This window comes from Sardina pilchardus, chromosome 22 (genome assembly GCF_963854185.1).
Source record: "Sardina pilchardus chromosome 22, fSarPil1.1, whole genome shotgun sequence".
NCBI classification, from domain to species: Eukaryota; Metazoa; Chordata; class Actinopteri; order Clupeiformes; family Clupeidae; genus Sardina; species Sardina pilchardus.
The window spans coordinates 20,023,007-20,036,775 of record NC_085015.1 but is presented as its reverse complement, the minus strand read 5'-3'; the positions used below and the strand labels follow the sequence as shown (position 1 = coordinate 20,036,775).

Below are 13,769 nucleotides of genomic sequence, written 5' to 3'. Positions count from 1 at the left end.
GTACTCCGCAACATGTTTTGGTACAGTTAAGGTCAATTTCACACCGGAATTCTCCTTTAAAGGGAGAATCGACAATGTAATGTAGCCACACCCCAAATCTCAAATCCAGCATATATGCCAAGACACACACACACACACACACGTGTTGGAAAAAAAAGATTGAAAATCGAGGATCTGGAGAATCGTGACACCCCTAGAATAAGTCAATATTTTGATCAAACCAAACCCTGTCAGCAGACATAGGTCTCTAAGACGCCTGAAAAAGATCTGAAAAACTTAATTACATCACGTTCCATTTAGAATCGTCTTATTTTGATCTTACAAATGTTGGCGCTATTTCACTGTCAAGACACAAAACGCAATGTAATTAAGCTGATCAGAACTTTTCCAGGCATCTTGGAGACGTACAGTATGTGTGCTGACAGGGAACGGTTAGTTACATTAATTTATTCAAAACAAAACCTACCCATGCATTTCAATCATGTGGCTGATGGAATATTCACAAGAAGTCTTCTTATGCAGTGAATCAAGGTGCTTGATCTTCTATAATCCTCCATTATTTCCTCTCCCCCTGAACTCTTTTCCAGAACCTCCTGGACCATCTATACATAAAAGAGATACAACAACAGTGATACACTTGCAAACAGAAAACATACCTGCACCTAACTCCACAACACAAACAACCTAGGGTCTATTTATGGTAGTATGGTAGCAAAATTACATTATTTGAGCCAGACCATTTTTTTGCGTTAATACCAAATGGGTTTGCAGTGAAAGCTAAGGCGGCAGCTAGCATGTCAAAAGAGAAACGCTACTTTATACCACTGAGGGTCTCTTGTGACACAACGTGCCCGCTGATTTGACACTAAACAGAACAAGAAGCCAGGCTTCCGCATTTTAGAGACCGGACAGACAAGGATTTCTCCTGGTGAGATTTTAATTTCAAATACTCACTCGTTTGGCCTTCTCTGCTGCATCTCCTATGGCAGGTGTTCTCGCCTCCTGCACCAGTGGATTGATGTGCCTTGTTTGAAGAGTCCATATCACCCCATACCACTCCACTAAAAAGTGAAGAATTTGGAGTAGAAGAATCTACTAGCACAAATTCTGCAAAAACACAACATTGGAATCTTAAAGGGTTGCTTTTAGAATTCAATAAAATCTAGTCTCTGATTTTAGTTCATTCAATTCAACAAAAGGGTGAGTCTTAATCTTTGTATCATCTCAGTGTCATTAGCATCAATGGGTGAATAAAAGCATGTTCAGGATGTTGAATACTAAGCTAAGTTTCACATAAAGCATCACCTTCAATGAAACTTTCAAAAGAACAGGCTGCAGTTTGAGATACTTTTTTAGTCCACGGTGCCGACCCTGTTAAAACAAACAAAATCCATGATTACATCAATACAACAACCACAATGATTTGACTATCAACAGTAGATCAACTAACTAGCAACAGAGTTCTATCATTCACCATGATAAACAGCAGTGTTTTGTGTTCAAATATGTTGACAAACAGTAGTCGCTACTGATTTAAAGCAACTTGACTGGTATTAAGTCAGATAATTTCATTAGGCAGTACTATAGTCTACACACTACAACTATCCATAAAAAAACAGAATTAACATGTATGTCTGCTCAGCTCAGTTGTATGACTGATGGATTTAATATCCTTCTGCACTTGCATGCTTAAGCTTGCATATTTCTACAAAATCTGAAATTAGTCTCAGCTGGCTAACTTACTTCTAAGATCTTTGACTTACCTGCACCCTCAATAAGTTGATCAAACCCAAATAAAACCAACAGAAACTTACCTAATATCAGTGGCATACTGAGAATGTACACTGCACCTAACCAACCAGGCTGACCGTTAGCTGCTACCTGTGTGCTACAAATGCCTACAAAAATGCCTTCGTGGTCACAGCTAGCATTAGCTACCAGCTAAAACGTATAACCCGAATTAAATACAAATAGTGTTGAGTTAAGTCAAACGTCAATTTGTCGACAGACTTATAATTAGTCGACGACGAAACCTTACCGTAATTGAAAGGAGGTTGAAATTTTAATAGCAGCCACCGACTGTGGTAATAGCAGCTAGCTAACATGCTAACGTAACCGCTAACGGTAACCAGCTATTACGTTAGCATGTTAGCTATTACCACAGTTGGTGGCAGCTATTACAATTTCAACCTCCTTTCGAATAACGGGAAGGTTTCGTCGTCGACTACAATATTATAATAATGTCAGCTTATAGTGTCCCAAGTACTACAACAGAACATAAACGTGACCATTTCAAATTGGTTAGGTTATAACCCACCGAAGTTAATGTTAGCTTGTTGGCTAGTTTACAAACAATTTCCAGCTAGCGACCTAATAGTTCTAAGTAGGTAAAACACGTTGGTATGAAAACACATACTTGTGATGTTACATTACTTAATTGTGTATTTGTCGTAGATTTCATGCTAGCTTTCACAAGTAGTGGGGAGAAATTACTTTACCTTTTCATATCCCGCGCTGAACTTCAATGGCGTCCGTCTTCTTTTCAAAAAACTGAAGGACCGGATGTTTAGCATAACTCCAGCCCAGTCCGTGTACATTCACTCCCACTTAAAACACTAGGTTGCACGTTTTAATTACACTGTAGGTGTACATGCATATTTCATTTAACTCCGTAAGTTACACTAATTAACACTAGTCAACACTGGAAAAAATATCACCGAAAAATCAACACTTTTCATTTTACTGGGTAGGATTTCAGTCCTCTCACCTGCAGCAGGCCCATTCAAAAAGGCTTACTTTGCATTTGAAAGAGACACTCACTAAATTACCCATTTAGTCTGACTTTTTTCTAATTTGTAGTAAAACTACATAACATTTTAAAATGTTCTTTTTACCTATATGGAGCCAACACCGTTGTTTTCAAGGTTCAAACTTCAAAAATCTTAGCTCGATATATTTATAGTCTTTTTTACCTTTGACCTTTAACCTTTGAAAATAGTTTTTTAAATAGTTGTGTTTACACTGAATTATAATTAACAAAAAAAGTCATTTCATTACATCCACCATACTATCATATAATTATTGTGGAAGACCTCTAGAATATAACCATGTGCCACATTTGCATAGATGTTTTTAGTTGGATGAAAAACGTAAAAATCTCAAGGTATAGCTGACTGCCTCAAAGTGCCTGAAAAGGCCCCCGAGCCCGGACCTCCAAGGGCTCTATTATCAGGATCAAATGGGCATTGTCTCAAGTCACTCGCGCAAGTTTTTTTTGGGGGCGGTCCTAGCGCAAAAGGCTATAATGACTGCGTGAAAAGTGAACATTGCGCTTGGCGCAAAGTGAAAAGGGGTTGTCTTAATTTAGTTAATTAGTCGTGGGTGTCTTTTGGGCGTAGCATGCAATAAACCAATTAGATTTCACACTCTCATTCCCTTTAAAAGCCTGGCGCATTGTTCAATGGCCTGTTGGTATTATCATGGCGGATTTACCTGGGCGTCTACTCCAGAAGAGACCGACTTGCTCGTACGTGAGGCATGGGCGGCGCGTAATGGAGGCTTGGGAAGGTTAAGCCTTCCCAACTGTTATGCTGGGAAATTGTGAAATAATGTACATGATGTGTGAATATTATTTTCTAACACGGATAGTTCCGGTCCTTGATGATGATTGGCTGAATCACGTTCGATGCTGTTATAAAATCCTACACAAACATACACCTTGACCGCATTTCGTTAATGCACTACCACAACTTGCACGAAAGTTAAAGTGGCTGCGTCTCGATGTTGCATGGCAACCATTCATATGGAGGAAATATTTATTGGCGGAAGAATGATTATCTATGAATACATCGACCTATAGTTACCGTTTAAAAAAAGCAATAGGCCACTTGAGTCCGTAGTTTACACTGATTTTAGAACAGCTAAGGGGGGTTTTAGGCACTTGCCTACGGTCTGTCGGGGCTTCTGACTTAAATAGATTATTTCAGAATGAATGCAGCAACCGCAGCAGTAGCCAGAAGCCAATTCTCACTATTGATCATTATCACATTTCCCTTGTGTGTGTGTGTGTGTGTGTGTGTATTCACACCAAATTGGCATGCCATACCGTACCCACCCAATATGCACAGCATCCCATTAGCTGCCTGCCATCAGGCTACTTACAATTTTCTATTTTAAGAAAAAGCAAGTCAACACGTTATCAAAATTAACTTAAAGAGACCCTATGCAACTTTTTCATAGTCATAAAATCGCTTAGAAATCGTTGTTTTGCTTGACTGACCAGTTTTATCGAAAACAGTCACATTTCCTCCCGCCCCTAGTGTCCCTCTCCGCTATTACAACCTTGCAACTTTCTGATAAACGATCGTCTGCTGTTTACATCTGGAAGTCAGAGACGCGGAAGGAACAAGAAGAACTACGCTTGCCATTTATATATTTATATATAGCCTATATATGTATAAATATACACGCTAAAGCTGTCGGGGAAGCTCTGCAGAGAAATATGCAAGCATAAAACGATCGAAAACGAAAAACGAAACCGAAACCAGAGATGAAATCGCCAATCCTGCATTATTCCTCTTTTCTTCGCTATAGAGTTATATCCACGCGCACAGATTTCGTCTGAACAGGAGAGATTACGCACGCAGGCGCGCAACTAGGCTACTTGTTGTTTTCTTTTACTCCGCTATCAGCACACAATGTGAAGCTAATTCACTAACTCAATAGCCTACTCATCATGGATATCGCAAGTTCTTTTATACAAACAAAACAGAAAGGATGGAGGCAGCTAGAGTTGTTATTCCAGATGCAATAACAAGGTAGACAGTTGTCAGAACACTACAGCTGTTTAATGCCAGACGTTAAAGGCTCCTAGAACAAAACTAAAGGTAACTTAGCCATAGGGCTGTGTAATGAGCAGGTCAGCGTTAGACATTGTTGTTGTATTATTGCATGTGGATGTTGTTATGCTATGTATGCTACTTTTTGCTGACCAATACACGAACCTAAAACCGAGAAACGGACAAATATTATTTAATTATATTCGGGCTGCGCGCTCCTGCTGATGAAAGAAGTAGGGTGTGTGCGCGCACTGTGCACTCTTCCATATCCCCAAGCCTCATGCGCTCATAAAATAGCCTTTCAGCTATGCGCGAGGGATTTCCGACTAGGTTTTTCCTGGTCAGTGGCGCACTTACTTTCTGCATCCATATATTAGCGACTGGCGAGCTTTGCGCCGGACCACACCTCTTCTCTTCATTGACACGCCCGTTAGGGCGCAATATCATCTCCTATTTAGAGAATGTACATTTGCGCTGGAAAAATGAAGGATGCGCTCGCAGAGAATAGTAATTAGGTTGCGCAAGGCGCGAAAGCTCATTGCGCGGTCGGCAAAATAGGGCCCCAAGTGTTAAAAAGTATCCAAAAGGTCGATTGAGCACAACTTGGCTTTTATGTTTTGGAAATCAAAAGTATAATCAATGAATTTATATGACTTGAGTAGAAGTTGAACATTGTGCTAATAAACCATACATCTAAATAATTTTGGCAAACAGATTTGATTGATTTCTGATATTAAATCATGAGTCGTATTGATTTGATGGCTTGCACTAGGCTACTCTCATTTTTGCTTTTGCTGAGACGCAAAAACAGACAACTATAAGAGAATCTGAAAACTCAAATAGTGAGATGTGAGAGACAGAACCACGAATTCTCATCAAGACATAACTGAGATGGTGCTTTCAAGTAAGGATATCAAATTGAGACATATTTGAAAGCAGCACAATATGTCTCATTTTTCTCTTAGCTGAGATCAAGAACAGAGACAGCTGTGAGAGAATTTAGAGAACTCACACAATGCTCTCCTTGAGACTTATTTCTCAGGAGAGACATTTGAGAAGAATGAGAAAACCACTTTGGTCTTGATTGGTGCTCATTTATGTCTAGGAGATGTAAATGTGACATAAACGAGATCTCATCTTCAATTTTGCTTTGCTATGGGTTGTCCCCAGGTACAACTTGGGGTTAAATGTCTAGCTCAAGGGCACACGGTGGAATTGAACCCACAGCTTTTCAGGCTATTGCATGCTAGTCCAGTCTCTTAATCATTGCCGCCAACAAATTCTAAGGTACAGCCAAAACAGTAATGTCTAGAAAATGAGAAAATGTGCTTACAATGTGTCCCCACTGCTTTGGCCCTGTAGTCCTACAAAAAAAAGAAGAAGAACATGGTGTTAAAAGGAAACACACACATACACACTCCTCACCACTCCTGAGCACATGGCAGATTGTGGCGGTTATGATTAAACAGACATTAAAAGTGGATAGCGGCAAATACGTAAGCTTTTTATAGAGACAGTCCTAGAACAGTATAGCTGTACACATACATGTCATTTTCCAATTTACTAGACAAAATATATTGCATCCCTTAAAATAAATGTTAGTACATTCCTGGGGAACAAGTGATATAAATGGAGTCCATTAATGCTACCACAGCTGACTGTATTACAATAGAAATATACATGCCAAATGAGAGAGAAGGTGCTGAAACAACAAAGGCCTGTTTGTTTCCTTAGTTGGCACTGGGTAATACCACTCCAGGCAAAGGTTGGTGACCCGCAGAGTGTCCTCCTCTGTCCAATCATCCTTCAGCAACTTGATGATTTTACGTGTAAAAAATACGTAACTGTGGAATGCAAGGAATGTGTTTGCTGGTGATCCACAAATGCGGAATGACATTTCACAAAGGCCATTTCCAGTTTTACAAATACCATACAATGAAACTAGATGCACCGCATAGCGGTACACAATATGACTGCCGCTCAGTTCTGCACATTCTCTCCACAAAAATAAATGATGCTTGTCAACTTTCCTGTATGTCCTATTTGTGCAATTGATATGCATCTCCTACTCTTTCAGCTCATGTGTATACAGTACCCTCCAGAATTATTGGCACCCTTGGTAAAAGTTGACTAAAAATAGGTCTAAAAAATAATCTTTAGGTGATTTATTGTACTCCCACAATGAAAACAATGAGGAAAAATACACCCTGCAAGGGAAGCAAATTTATTCTGAGAAAAAGGAAAATCTCATAAAGAAATAAATGTTTTTAATAAAAACACGTCACTCACAATTATTGGCACCCCTACTTGTAATACCTTCTTAAACCTCCCTTTGTCAATAAAACAGCATGTAATATTCTTCTCTGACACCCCATAAAGATTGAGAATACAAAGTAAGGGATTTAAGACCATTCATCTTTACAAAACCTCCCCAGATCGTCCAGATTGCTAGGTCCACACTTGTGCATTCTTCTCGTTGACTCATCCCACTGTTTTTCTATGGAGTTTAGATCACGGGACTGCTATGGCAATGTCTGAAGCTTGATTTTGTGTTCAGTAAACCATATTTGTTTTGATCTGTGCATTTGTTTTGGTTCATTGACCTGATGAATGATCCAATCATGACCAACTTTTAGGGCCTTGGCAGAGATTGTTTGATTTCCTTTGAAAATGTTCAGGTTTTTCTTGGTGTTCATGATGCCATGCACCTTAATTAGGTTCCCAAGGCCTTTGGGAATTAAAACAGCCCCACAATAGCACAGCCCCTCCACCATAATTCTGATTAGGCATGGGGTTCTTTTTAGTATAGTCATTCTTCTATGTATGCCAAAGACACCTTAAGTGTTTTTAGCAAAAGAGCATAATTTTATTTTCATCTGACAATAGACCACACTCCCAGACATGTCATGGTACCATTCAGTAATTCCTGCCATTTATATTGTTCATTAAATGACTCTACTGGCTTTAACCTGACATGCTGTATAAATAATCTATTAGCAGTGAGGTCACTTTTGAAGATTTTTGGGGGGGACTTGGTGACCCCAAGATGATAGCTTTGTCTGTAACTCTCAACAGTGGTTCTTATGGATTTTTTTGCCTATCATACCATCCTCCATACTGTGCGTGGGAGCAAAATAGCCATGGGTCTTTGTCCAAGCATGTTTGCCACATTTCCAGATGATTAGAACCTTTTATTCATAATTTTAACTGGAAATATAGGCATTTTCAACAAAATACCTAGTTTCCATAGACATTCTCTTACTTACAAATGTCGACACAATTTCTTTTTATTTCAATTTAGTGTATTCTCTTGTCTCTCCAATGTTGAAAAATGACTAGAGGATTTAGCCTCTGAGTGACTTCATTTTCATACCATAGTGAAAAAGAACGTCATGAACTACTTCTGAAAGTTCACAGACACTCTGATTTACTTTAAAACGTTGCATTTACATAGGAAAATGCTCCTGTTAAATGTTGTACGTAATATGTTTCAGGGGTGCCAATAATTGTGAGCAAGCTGTTTTTGTTAAAAATATTTATTTCTTTATGAGATTTTCCTTTTTCTCAGAATAAATTTGCTTGCCTTGCAGGGTATATTTTTCCACATTGTTTTCATTGTGGGAGTACAATAAATCACCTAAAGATTATTTTTATACCTATTTTTAGTCAACTTTTACCAAGGGTGCCAATAATTCTGGAGGGTACTGTATACATTAGTGTGTGCATGTGAGTGTGACTTTGTGTATAAAAGTGTGTATGTGTGCGTGCATTGCATGCATGCGAGTGTGACTTTGTGTATAAAAGTGTGTATGTGTCTGTGCATGTGTGCGGAATCTGTGGGTGGGTGTGAGTGTGTCATTCTTAACCAGCAACCCTTCGCTCAAAAGCACTGCAGGTGTACAGTCACTAAATGTACACTAGATGAAACACATTGATGAAATTCCACAGAACATGGCATATTCCCAGAGGTTGTCAGGTTAATCATACACATGAAATTTGGTGCAGTTCATAACATTTCATCTGAAGATAGGGGCAATTACAGCAATATAATATTGCATTTTCATTTTTTACTATGGGGGTGCAAATCACAAATGACTGGTTATAAGCCACGGTTCAGATAGTTATTTAGGAAAAAACAATGTTTAGGGGGGTTCGGGGGGGCCAGCGCAGGAATGGCCCCTGGGGACCAATCAAAATTTTCCCGTAAAAATCTACTGGGGCTACATGACCCGGAGCTACGGTGTCCCGGGAATCATTGACCAAAAATTTAGGAGGTAGATGACGGGAAGGGAAAAAAAAAAAACTTTGCTACGCTAGGCGGCCATAACCTAATAGGATTTTTTTTATTTATAAAATATTTTTTTATTTGTTATTTTTTCTTTATTTATTTGTGGATATCAAAACAAGCACATAAATCAAGAAATTCTTGTGGATCACCCTCTGCACATTTACAAATATTATTGACACAAATGTATCTCCATAGTCAGGGCACTGGCAGGACTTTGTAATGTCATGTATCCTAAGCAGGCAATCTGTACAAATGCCTGGTGGGCTGGTGCACATGTGGGCCGATGGACTCAAATGGCGAAATGTTTAAGTTATTTATTTGCGGCCCGTCATGTATACATTTCTGTAGCCATAATTGCTATAATAGTCCGCTGACAATGACGGCGGGTTTGCTTCTTTCATTCATAGGCTATCAATCAGCAAGTAGCCTAACTTTGACCGTTCTCTAGTGGATTTCATTGAAAGTGAAAGCAGACGGGTTGATCTGCGTTCTGAAGAATGTTTGATGCAAGTGTTTGATGTGTGTGATGCACTATTCATGGCAGAAGCCATGAAGCGGTAAAGCTCAGATTATTTATTTAAAAAGACATCATTTATGAAGTTGTTGTTTTTTGTTGTTGTTGGCTTTGCCTGGCGTTCGCGTCCAGTTTGACATGTCAGATAATAGCCTGACTTTTAATTTCTGCGCGTGTAAACTAGTCTTTTAGGTTTACAAATGCACAAATGTTGTGCATGTTCTCAGATTATGAAACACGGATGTGCAAATGTGTTTTGCCCCAATCGTTGCAGTGTAAATGGGGCAAAGGTCTCGAGGGGATGAGGCCAGGAACTTGTGATGCACAGGTGAGAATTTGTGTGTCTGTAAAACGTTTTTGTGAACTTGTAAAACGGATTCGTGAACCCGTAGCCCTATTTTGTGTTAACAGGGTATGGAAAAAAATATGTACAACTTCAAATGTACGGTTACACATTTGACTTTAGTGTGCGAATGCGAAATCTGTAGTTAAATGTGCTTGTGACTCTTGCACCAAATATACCTTCATAGTTATCCTCCGAATTAATTATTGTAGACATTAGTTGCATTTTCAGTTGGTCCTTGTTTGAAGTGACCTTTAAATCTGTGAGTTAACTTAACAAAAACATCTCATCTGGGTCATCTGGTTTCAGGGGTGTGTGTAGAATGCCGTAAAGATCTTCAGTTGATGGTCTTGAATTTGTATTTGCGGAGCGCCTTTTTCTTGAGTTGTAAGAGTGAGTTCTCTGCTCACAGAACTGACTCTCCTCAGGTCTTTGCTCGTTCTCATTCTCGATTTCCACCACCTCCACCTCTACATCCTGGTCCTCCACCGCTACAGACCTTTCTCCCTGCTCTTGAGTGAGGCTGCTTTTAGAACTGAAAATACACACACAAAAAAGAATGATAATAATAATAATAAAATACACAAACACTCAAGTCACATTAACATTTAAAGGAGAAATCTGACAATTTTTCAGATAGGTCTGAATTTCTTGAAGTCTACACATCAAGTGCATTTTGATTGTTTTGTTTCAATCTGGGTGTTGCGGTCTGCCTCAGCACAAGCAACTAAATATGTTTACAATTATGTTCGTAAGTATTTTGGAAGGTTTTATTTTATTTCATAGTTTGCATTATAACATATCACTTCTGCACATTACAAACTGCATCCTTTGTCTCCCTCTCAGCTTCGTTTTCTTTTATTGAAATAGTGCAGCTGCACTTTTCCTTATCCTATGCTGCCTCCTACTGGTTACAAAACACAACAACAAGAACAAACAAACGTGATATTACATAATATGAAGCTTAAGTGTTTGTGCATGCTCAACTCAAATCTACCAACTCACATACATTTGGCAGTGACACTACCAAGGTAGTTTCTATCGTAGTTAGCATCTATGCCTTAGGGCAACGGACGTGTTTTGTCTTTTGCAAGTGTTTTGTTGATTTGCATGTGCAGTATTCACTAAAAAGCAGTTTCTGAACTGTCACATACAATACAAAGGCACCTACCATCACCACCAAGAGCTTAGAGACCCCAGAGAATACAATGTCAAACAAAGTCAATCAACCAACCACATTGATACTAAGAATACAGCAACAGATAGGAAATTATATCTAGTACATGTAACTAGGGTTGGGACTTTAGATGAATTTTCATGTTCGAACAATTAATCGATTATTTGCTAAATCATGACGTCACATGGCATTCAGAGCCGTGTAAACATTTGCCCCCACCCATCACTCCCACATCCAACACGCACACAATTAATATTAACGATGATATTTAAAAAAAAAAAAAACTTTATTTTACAGGGCATTATGCCATCCGACGTAGGTCCTATTTGAACATGTAGGCTAGCGATTGCAACGCTCACTGGTCATCTCCGGTGCTGGTTTCGTTTATGGTCGGATGAACATTGTTACCTTGCCGGTCGGCCCGTTATCTTATCACTTTTAACTTCACTTGCCGGCAGCTTGTGAGGTAATCGTTCAAACACGGGTTATCCTACTGGTATATTGGTGATGAAACCATTAAGAGGCTTGATGTCTCGGAATACCAGTTTAATAGGCTTCTTTTCGTTTAACATGGAGATGCTTCACAAAACAGTTCTCCCGCATTTATTAACATAACACACACTTCTCGAACTCTCGCACTTCACGTTCTAACCACAACACTTCCTGCTTACGTTTTACTAGGTACCCCGTTCCCATGAGCCCCTAAATAAAGAAGAGGTCCAGCACTTTTCCTTGCTCGCTTCATCTCTGCTTGTTTTTGTCATGCGTGCAAAATACCGGAACATATTGCTGTTCTCATATTGCGTGAGACTAAAACGAATATTCATTTATTTTAGACGAATAAATTCTTAACAAACATTATTCGATATTCGATTATTCATTAACAAAGCGATCAGCATTCCCTCATCCATTCTTCTTGTCTTCAATCTCAACGCGAGTGACAGAAAATAGAGACGGGGCGTCCGACAAAAGTTCTTTCAAAATGTCGCACTGTTCCCACCGCTTGCAGACAGGACACTCCAATTGAAAACAATGGAATTAAACGGATTTTATCGCTAATGTTCACTCAGTGTTAGATTTTAAAACATTCAACCGGAAGTGAAATTACACACGGCCGCGTTCAACCAATCTGAGCGCAGTTGGTTAAATACGTTGTTGGCATAGGCCTAATGAGAATTTCTCTGTGTCAGATTAAATGCAGTTGTTCATCGTTACACTGTTCTAACAATCCCTCCCTCTCTTGCTTTTTGCAGACTTTTTGGAGAATGACGGACCCAAACATGGTAAATGCTGTTATAGGCCAACATCAGCTTAATCAGTTGCATTGCTTTTGACACTATTGATTGAATTTTTCATTTCTCTATAATACCTCAGGACAATTTACACAAGATGGCCATTGAAGTTATGGCCATGATAAAGACCTCTTTAAGCGAAGATGGTAGTAATGGTAATGATATAGAATATAATCATGCTCCACTACAAAATCTGAAGAAACTGTTATTTTGAAACACATGACATGCAGTAAAACCCAAGTCTTTTTAGTACTGCATGGGTCAACTACCCATATGCAATGATGTGAAGCTATTGAATTGTTGAATGTGTAATTGAAGGTCAAGGACGGTCCAGTACAGGGCAACAGAGCTCTGGCCAGAGCATCAGGCCATCAACATAATCTGGGACACCTGTTTAACAAAACATGTCCAGGTTTGTATGTTCTCGACTTCTCGTAGCATGACTTTACCTTGTATGAGGTGAAATCAAATTTTCTCAATGTTTGGTAGAGGTCTTGAATTGTTTTGAATCGTCCAGGGCTTTCCCTAGGATGTTCAGGAATGGGCCAAGGAACGAAGTGGGTTTTTTTTTTAACTGTTGTATCGCCATAGTTAAAGGTATTTGAATAACATAGTAGTTCCAACACCAATTAAAGTGTTCCCTTCCATGTTTCATGTAAAATGACTTATAATTGGATATGATGTCCAGCTTGAATTGCCATGGAGATTTCCTGCGTATTACAATGAGGCATTCTGGAACTGACAAAGTAGAATGTTAAGTTCAGTAAAGCTCCCCATTATTGATTTGTATTCACTTTGATTTCAGACAGCGATCGTTACTGCATGGTGAGTGTGGTACTCAACAAAAATTGAGTAATGGTTTTGAACTGCCTTATGAAGATAAATTGCTGCGTTTTCTGTCTCTGAAGCATAATGTTATCCGAATGCAATGTAATTGTAACCAAGTAGGCTTCTATATTCTAGCTATAATTTTCACAAAGTTATGGATCCTCACACTGCGTTCTACATGGAGAACATTCAACATGACAACATGGTCATCCGTGAATGAACCACTGGAATTTTGGAGTAAGGCCTACCCAGCAGTTTGACCACTAATGATTCCTTGGCAAGTTCTTAGATGCGTTATCCACTAAATGTTCAAGTTCAAGTTTATTGTCATACACTCAGGAAAGGATTGATCAGCAATTAAATGTATCGTGCTCGAGGCATTTTAAAGAACAAACTATATTTCTTGTAAATCTCTCCATTATGCATCAACACTATACTTCCTTACAGGTACTCACCTGTGTCTTTCACCTGGTTTTTATAATTACAGTG

At 39.0% G+C, this 13,769-nt stretch overlaps 1 long non-coding RNA gene across 1 annotated transcript; it reads right to left on the bottom strand.

The window, feature by feature from the left end:
• Positions 1 to 520: 520 nt before the first annotated feature.
• LOC134069881 (uncharacterized) lies at positions 521 to 2,538 on the bottom strand. Its single transcript, XR_009936864.1, has 4 exons — positions 2,499 to 2,538; positions 1,306 to 1,371; positions 955 to 1,107; positions 521 to 602 (listed from the first exon to the last, which is right to left on the bottom strand). It is a non-coding gene; the product is annotated as an uncharacterized LOC134069881 (long non-coding RNA).
• Positions 2,539 to 13,769: the final 11,231 nt, after the last annotated feature.